Below are 8,968 nucleotides of genomic sequence, written 5' to 3'. Positions count from 1 at the left end.
ACCTTAGCACTATACATCATGTATTTTTAATGCTAATCATATTCTTCATGGCTTTTTACAAATCTTAAAAAGCCTGCCTTAAACAGTGAAGATACAGGGTAGCTGAAATTTATGAGTATCATTTGAGCTGAGCATTCACATAAAAAAAGGCTATAATAATGATTAGACTAAATGCATCAGGAAGAGAAAGATGTCAGACAGAACCTTAGACACTTCAATTAATAGAAGAGAATGATCAGTCCAACCCTGGTAAGTAGCAATAACAATGACAATACAAAGCATCATAAAACCTCAGTGAATTATAAATTATGGACTGCTCCTTTTTGAGATATTTCTAAAATCTTAACAGATTGAACATGTGTATTAAAAACAGGATTCTGCCTTCCTTATACTGTATTTCACTGGCTTAACCCCAATAGTTTATAAATCAGAGATTTAGAGAACATCCATCAAGCATGGTGTATTAATCAGATTCCCATAGCAGTAATGCAGCATAATAAACAAACCCTAAATCTTATTTGCTTAAAATAACAATGATTTTAAGGTAATGCTCAACATAAAGTTGTTTAAGAAAGATATGTAATTCAGGCCTGGGAAGTTAATAAAGATTTCTAAGACCCACTGGCATTAAACCAAGGTCCAGAAAGACTTAGGATGATGACATAGGCTTTAAAACAAGAAAAGTATAAGTGATGGCAGAAGAACAAAGTCTAGAAGTAGTAATAGTGAGCAAGGAGTCCACAGTATTCCAAATCTAAATTGGTGAAAGTGAAAGAAAGGATAACAGATCTTAAAAGTTGACATACCAGATATGGGGTCCAAACCATTCAGTCCTCAGGGAAAAGCTGGGACTTGTGTGTTTCCTCCTTGTTGTGTTGCTGTGCTGAGGCTGAGGTTTATGGCAAGACTGTGTCTCAGCTCTTCAATGTGCATTTTTTCTCTTTCACTTAATGTTTCCATGTCATTTGATTAGTTTCTGGATTTCTTTCAGAGGGAATTTTTCCATATGTAGCTGTAGGTTTGGTGTGTCATGGGAGGAGATGAGTTCACAAGCCTCCTACTCTGCCAGCTTGAACCAGAACACGTGTCATATTCCTTTTAAATATTACCATTTACTACTTTTTAATTAAGTAACTGTCTCATTAAGGTATGTTCTGCCTCTTTATTTTGTATATCAAGTTATTGAAGGACAAGGAAGCTTGTTGTACATTTGCTCTTACAATTTTTTTTTACATAACACTTAGTGAAGTGGCAGTGATATATACTAGAGATGAACGTAAGTAAATATAAATAGTGAAATGGGTGTATGAATGTGTATTTTTATAAGTTCGCATTTGGATAGATGAAGAATAGTGGAGAAAGCAGAAATATCTAAAGCAGAAAGAATTGAAAGGAAAATTGAAACAGACACTCATTTTTATGTTGATGAATGGTGAAAATGATATAAATAGAACTAAATAAAATAAATGAAATTAATACATAGTATCATAATAGCATTTCTAATACATCATGCTTATTACAGCAATGACTCAATATAGGGAAACATCTTTAGTATTCAGATTTTCAGAGATTGGTTTACACCCATATTAAACATACCATTGGCTCGAATGTAATTGTTTTCAGGGATAATATGAATATAAAATAAATTTATAGAAAAATTTTATTACAGTTCATGAATATAGTTTTTTGTGGAACACAATCTCAAAGATACTCCAAGGAAAATAAGGTCTTATAAAATAGGTGAAACAAATATAGAAAAGTCTAATACTTTAAATCAAAATCAATCACTATATTGTAAATTAAATTGGCTGAGAACATATTAAATATATTAAAAAACTGAGCATTAATTAAATGCTGACATACCAAGAAGTATTAATGACCTCATCAAAAGATAGCCTTTTAAAAAATATCTTGAGCCCTTTGTTATATGACTGGAGAAAAAACACCCCAAACTTCCTACCTTCCAACCAATTTAATACATAAACAAGAAAACAAACAACTCTGTTGACTTTTTCTGCTTTGTTTTACTATTGAACATGGGAACTTAAAAGATATCTAGAGAATAGATGAAAAGAAGGAGTGGTTAAAAATGTAGTGAGGAAATTAAGGTTTCATGGATATAATCTGTCTTATGTGGCCTTGAATATGACTTTCCCACAAATTTAGAAGAAAAATTTCTTTGGCGAATTTTCAGACCTATAATTTAAAACCTCATCATATTAATATTTAACCATTTTTCTTCACATTTAGGTTGCTTTTACATCCCTCCAAATATGGATTGTTATGGCTTTGAGTTTGAAATATTGTAAATATTGTGGTTTAGTGCTTTTAAGTTTCATAGCTACAAGTATGTACAGAGTGCTTTTTCATTACAGGATAAATTTGTTGGGAATCTTGTAAATGCGTAATCATAGCTCGGGCAACTTAGGGGATTTTTGAAAAAAAAAATACAGATAAATCTGAATAAAGAAGAAGCATGGAATTAAAAATTTTGGAGACCAAAAACTTAATAGAAGGAGTTGTTTAATCTCAGATGATTTTGGACAGATTTCAGAATCTTTATTATATGCAGACAGATATTATAGTACATAGTATTGTGAACTGGCACAATTTTTACAACACGGCCTTAGAATTTTAGGTTGTCTGTAACATTGCCTCATTTTATAAATGAGAAAATATAAGAGACTTTTCAAAGTCCTAAAACTATTAGTGTCAGGGCTTCGAATTATCAGCCCAGTGCCTCTTTTTTTTGCATAGAAATGAATGATATCCTTTGTCTTAGTATAAAGAGTTGGGTGAGAGGCAATTGACCCGAGATACCTATTCACATTCATCAAATATTTGTGTGGGGGCTTTTGGTAAATTACTTCCTAATACACATGCCTTAATGTTCTTGTCCGTAAAAACCAACATATTTGCCCTCTAACAGTATCTAAAAACCATTATAAAGATTAATGGGATTGATACAGCCACTATGAAAAACAGTACGTAGTTTCCTCAGAAAACTAAGAATTGATCTACCATATGACCCAGCAATCTGCCTATTGGATATTTACTCCAAAAACTTGAAAACCCATATTCAAAAAGATATTTGCACATTGATGTTCATAGCAGCACTATTCACAGTGGCCAGGACATGGAAGCAGCTGAAGTGTCTTACGATAGATGATTGGCTAAAGAAGCTGTGGTACATATATACAATGGAATATTACTCAGCCATAAGAAGAGATGAAATACTGCCATTTGTGACAACATAGATATACTTCGAGATAATCATGCTTATATCCCACATATAAGTGATATCATGTGATTTTCAGCTTTTTCGGTCTGACTTATTTCACTTAGCACGATTATCTCGAGGATAGACAGCTTCCTGTTTCTCCCAGTCCACTGACCGACACCCAGGGTTTTGACCTGTAGTTACTCTTATGCGCAGATCCCACGCTCGGACGTGCTGGTGTGCAGTTTAGTGTTTTTTGTTGCATTTTAGATGTTCAACTTATTATTGTTTCAAGGGAGAGAGATCTAGGGAAGTCTTTCACTCCACCATATTTTCAAAGACTCCTAAAGTGGATTTTAAGTGTAGGACAATTTCTATATTCCTAGAATTATTGCCATTTCACCCCCTTTGAAAAAAAAAATTCTGTTCTAAATCACTACACTTATCACTTCTTTATACTTGGTGTTAAATGGAAAACTATAAAGAGAAGGGAATGATTGATCAAACTTAATAGAAGAGGAACAGAAGGTGAACTAAGGGTAACAGTGTTTATACGAACCGAATCTGTAATCATCATTGCAATAAACTTCATGGTTATTATTTGCCATTCAAATGTCACTAACATTTCATATAAATGTTATTGAAAGATTTTGCACAATGAAAACATTTATTCTCAAAAAATGTGTTAATGAGAGATCTAAATATTTTAATCAATTTTTAAATAACAAGGAAATAAAACACAAGCTTATTTGACTTAAATGTATTTCAAGATATTATATTAAAGGCATTTAAAAAATAATGAGAAATTAACGCCCAATGGAGAAAGGAGTTAAAGAATTAAAAGTGTATATTATGAAGTTTTAAAAAATATTGTTTACTAGGGTTCAAATAAAATAAAGGTCATAAAAGCCAATGTACATTTGAAGATTCAACATAAACTGTAAAAACTTGCCTCTTCACTGATTATAAAAGTAATTTATTAGAATACAGATCAGACTGTACCACAGAGGAAAGAATATTTTCGAAGCATCGGGTGGTAGTTGGATAGGATGACCTTTATTGTCCCTTCCAACCCAGAGATTCTGTAAATAGATGAAAACCCAATAATGAGGAAGGTGCTAATGACACACCATAGTTCCTTCTATTTTAAGAATGAATATTTTAAATGTCAATATATTATTTGTTTTTAATGCCTCTAACTTTTATCATAAAAATATCTATGCTGCTATTTCTCATTCAAACCTCTAATGATAGACTCTGACCTTTTTCTGGAGGGAAAAAGGCAGTCTGTCTGAATTCTTGTTACAAAGAAGCAATGCAAATGAAAGAGGTTCCAATTCCCAAAAGTTGCTAAATGATACCCTCCAGCTATATTTGCTAGTCTCAAGAGGGTAATTAAATTGCAGACGGGGAATATATCTGTGATTTATTTTTAGGAGGTCAGGTTGGAGAAAATAAAATATACCTGACCTTTAAGTTTTTAGGTTTGTAGGGGATTATTAGTAAAGTTGGTTATGACTTTAGATTTTCAGTGTTTGATAAGAAATTTCAATCAGTAGCAGTGCCGTTTGCTCTAACAGAGTCTTAGTGGCAAATTATAAACACATAATAAGAAACTATGCTAAAATTGCAACAATAGTTTGCTATGCCAAGCACAGATATTACAGCTCATTTATGAAGAAGTGTCCTTAAAATCTGTAGTTTATTTGCACGTTGGCAAATAGCAATAGAAAACCTATCAGGATAGGAGAAGTCATTCCAAACTTGGCAAATGGACAGAGGAAAGTAATCTTTGGTGAACTAGTTTCCACTATCTCCTTTTTAGTAGTTTTACTAAACTTAATGTTAATGTTCATATACTGCATACACTGGTTGATCTTTCAAAATAGTTAAAACTGTTTAATATATGAACTTGAAATTTTGGCATTTTATTCTCCTTTTTAGAATGTAGATGGGAAGGTACTTGGTTAAAATGCCAGCTTTAGCTCAATGAATATGAAACTTTTATTACATTTTTCTTAGGTGTGTGGGAAGATATAATGTAAATTTGGAAGCAAGTTTTATATTACTAAATCTGTTAAACTTTTGTAAGTTGCCTAGGGGATATGAGGAAGGGGATTAAGAAAGCAGGTGTTTACAACCTCAGGAGACATCTTACAGATAGCAGCTTGCAGAACTATAAGTGTGGGTGACTGCTTTGCAAGGTGCAGGCTACCAACTCAAATATTGGCTTTGGGAAAAAGAATTGTGATTTTTTTTCCCCAAGTAAATCTAAAAACGTTTCGATACATTTAGTATGGAATAGATTAGAAAACTGAGCATTCTCCATTTTGAGTTTAAGAATAACAGAACTTTGTATGTGAAATTTCTTTCATGGGGAAACTGAGTTAGAAATTATGTGTGGGATGTGAGAGGCGAAAATTAGAAAAAGTATCTTCATAATTGAAATTTAATATTTAATTACAGTCAGCCCCAATTCTAACCCAGCTTAACAGACTTGCACATTCCTGACCTGAAGCCAGGTTCTGGCAGAAAGGGTGTATTGTGGAAGCGGTGGCCCCAGGGCACTCCTAATTTAATGTCCAAATATTTCTGATGGAGCAAGATTTAAATTGTCAGAATTTTAATAGAAATGTAAAACAATATACAAAATAAGATACATAAATTGTGAATCATCAATCATAGCTCTATTTACCCTGTGGTAGTAGTAAAACTTGCAAATTTTCCATCTAGTTAATAGAAAGATCTACCTTTATCATGTTAAATTATCTCTGCCCTCTCCTACCCTTGCAATTATATTTTTTTCATCCTGTATCTGTGTTCTTCTAAGTGTGAATGTCCAGATTAAGCTACTGCAGCTATTGTTGCTCTATCCCCTACAAGGAACCTAGTACTTCCTATGTAACAAGTATAAAGTAATGAAAAGTCTTTACATGAATTAAGTTATTTGAATTTCCTAAAAATCCTGCAAAGTCAGTAGTTTCATTAACCTCTTTTCATAAATGAGGAACCTGAAGCTTAAAGAATTTGAGGCAGGCAGTTCAACTGCTTAACCCATGTCTTAACTACTGTTCTTTATGTCTCTAATGTTAATGATACATTTGCCATTAGGATTTTAGAAGTTTAAAAGCCTCTGTCTCACCTTCAATGTCAAGGCTTAGTTAGGACCTATTTCACAAGATGTCACTTCCAGGCTTGTTTCACATTATACATATTGTCTTATACTTGATCTCTGAGCCTGGCTGTCATGAGCCGACTCTATGCTCTCCTCCTCCAAGGATGAAGCTATAAATGTGTGCAGGCTATTAATTATTAATTAAATATTTGCATGTCTACTATTGGGTGCTAATTTTGGAGACACAAAGAATGGGTAACACTCAGCCTCTACCAAAAAGAGGGAGAGGTGAAGAGACAATCAATAACACAATTATTTTTATTGTTCAATGTCTTTTCCAGAGGACTTTGTTGTATGACATCCAGGTTGTCTATATTTATCTTGTGTCCCCACCTCTACCCCACAGCCTCTGGCAATCACTTTTACTCTGTTTCCATGGGTTTGACTTATTTTTTTTCTGAATTCTATGTATGAGTAATACCATGTAGTATTTGTCTTTCTCTGTCTGGCTTCTTTCACTTAGCATAATGCCTTCCATGTTCATCTATATTGTCACAAATGACAGGATTTTCTTCTTAATGGCTAAATAATATTCCATTGTGTATTTTCTCTATCCATTTATCTGTTGATGGACACATGGAAATAATGCTACAATGAACGTGGCTATTGTGAATAATGCTACAATAAACATGAGAGTGAAGATATATTTTTGAGATAATGATTTTTTTGGGGGGGTGGGGGGGATATATATCTAGAAATGAGATTGTGGGGCAAATGGTAGTTCAATTTTTATTTCTTGAAGAACCTCATCCTGTTTTCCATAGTGGCTGTACCAGTTTACATTATAGGGAGATTAGTTTTACAATACAGGTCTGAGTGTTATAGAATGTATCAGAGATAAATTCCCCAAAGAGATGACACTAGCTGACTCTTGAGAAAGGATTAAGAGGTTGCCAGGGAAACAGCAGTGGGGCAGTGCAAGCACTTTCCCACAGAGGAATAGCACACATACAGGATCTGAGACTTGATATATTTGGAGAATTACAACTGTTTCAATATAATCAGAATATAAACTGTCAAAGATGATATAATATGTCAGAATATGAGGCCAGATGGTAGACAAAGTTGGTGACTCCCCGTCCCCTGTTTCTGAGGGTGGCTGTTTTCGAAGACTTTAAATTTGCTCTACCCGTTGGCCTAACATTGTGCTACCTGCAGAGAGAATCTCAAGACACTTTTGCTTTAAGTGTAGGACTTTACTCTTTCTTTCTTCGTTTATTTCAGCCTTACAGTCTTTGAGATTTCTTGCACTTGTACTACCACTTTGTACTTCCAGGAAAGTCAGATGCCATTCTAAAAACATGATTGAAAATAAGAAGCAATTCTTACTTTGGGGATATTAGTTTTTTCTAATTTAGGCTCAGTTTTTATATTTTCATGGTAGGTTAGAAAATAGCATTGTTTTGACAATCAATAGTGCTTGCAAACTCTGAGGCCAGATGGCTGGCTATTTACTGCCAATCTTGCATTGTTAAGTCCACCACAGTCTTTCAGATTCCTAGCCAGGCTGACCTCTGATAGCAGGGTGATAGCTTACTTCATCCCTTGAGCATGCTCACAAAATATTATCCTGCTCTTAGAGGAGTTCACTCATCAAGGAGCCTGTCAGATGGTAGGCCTACTTATCATTTCAAATTTATATTAAGTAAAAGTATTGAAAGGTTCAGAGGGCAACTCCACATATTTTAGTTTTGTTTGGCACATTAAAATTCTATTCCAGAGCCCCTGAAAGTTATATTTACCACCTTGATATATTATGTAGGCTTTTTCGTAAGGAACTATTCTTTTTGATAGTCACGTGTTTATATAGGGTGTAATTTTACAAAATGCTTTCCTATACATTAGTCCATTTACCTTGATAACAAATCAATAAGATGAGACAATAGTTATTTTCTCCTTTTTACAAAAGTGGAAATTGAGACTTAGAGAAGTTGAGTCTCTTAGACCAGTGCTATTCAGTAGAAATGCGACATGAACCACATATGTAATTTAAAATATTCTACTTGCCACATTAAACAGAGTTGTGATAACTCTAAACAACTTTACATACACACTTTTTTCTTGTTTTCCCTGAGAAGAACATCATATATCTTTGTATTACTTGATTATTCCTGCAGATGTGGTCTGTGAGCCCTGAAGTAGCATCCCCTAATAAAGTGACTGAGCATAAACCCAAATATAATGAACAGAAAGCTTTAACCAACACACATTAAGTAGCCAGTTAGTAAAGAGTAAGTTCAACTTTATATTTTAGGAATGAAGGGGCACACCCAATAATTTGTGTAAAAATGCTTATACAAATACTTTCACATAAAGAAAGTTTTCTAAATAAAATTAAGAGTTTACATCTAATCCTTCTCTAGTATCTTTCTTTGCTTTGGTCCTACTATTTTCAGTCTGTGTAGGCCAAAATTTCATTCCTACTGATTGTTTAGTGTGGGTAGAAAAGGTAGGTGGACATTTTTATTGGCTAAATGAAAGATACACTTTCATGAGATTCATCATCTGCTTTCCTGAAATAGCAACATTTTTCAGGTAACTAAAAGGAAAATTCTCAGTCTCTAGATGGCTTC

The sequence above is a fragment of the Pteropus alecto genome, unplaced genomic scaffold, assembly GCF_000325575.1.
Source record: "Pteropus alecto unplaced genomic scaffold, ASM32557v1 scaffold146, whole genome shotgun sequence".
NCBI lineage: Eukaryota > Metazoa > Chordata > Mammalia > Chiroptera > Pteropodidae > Pteropus > Pteropus alecto.
Note: the sequence above shows the minus strand (reverse complement) of the source record.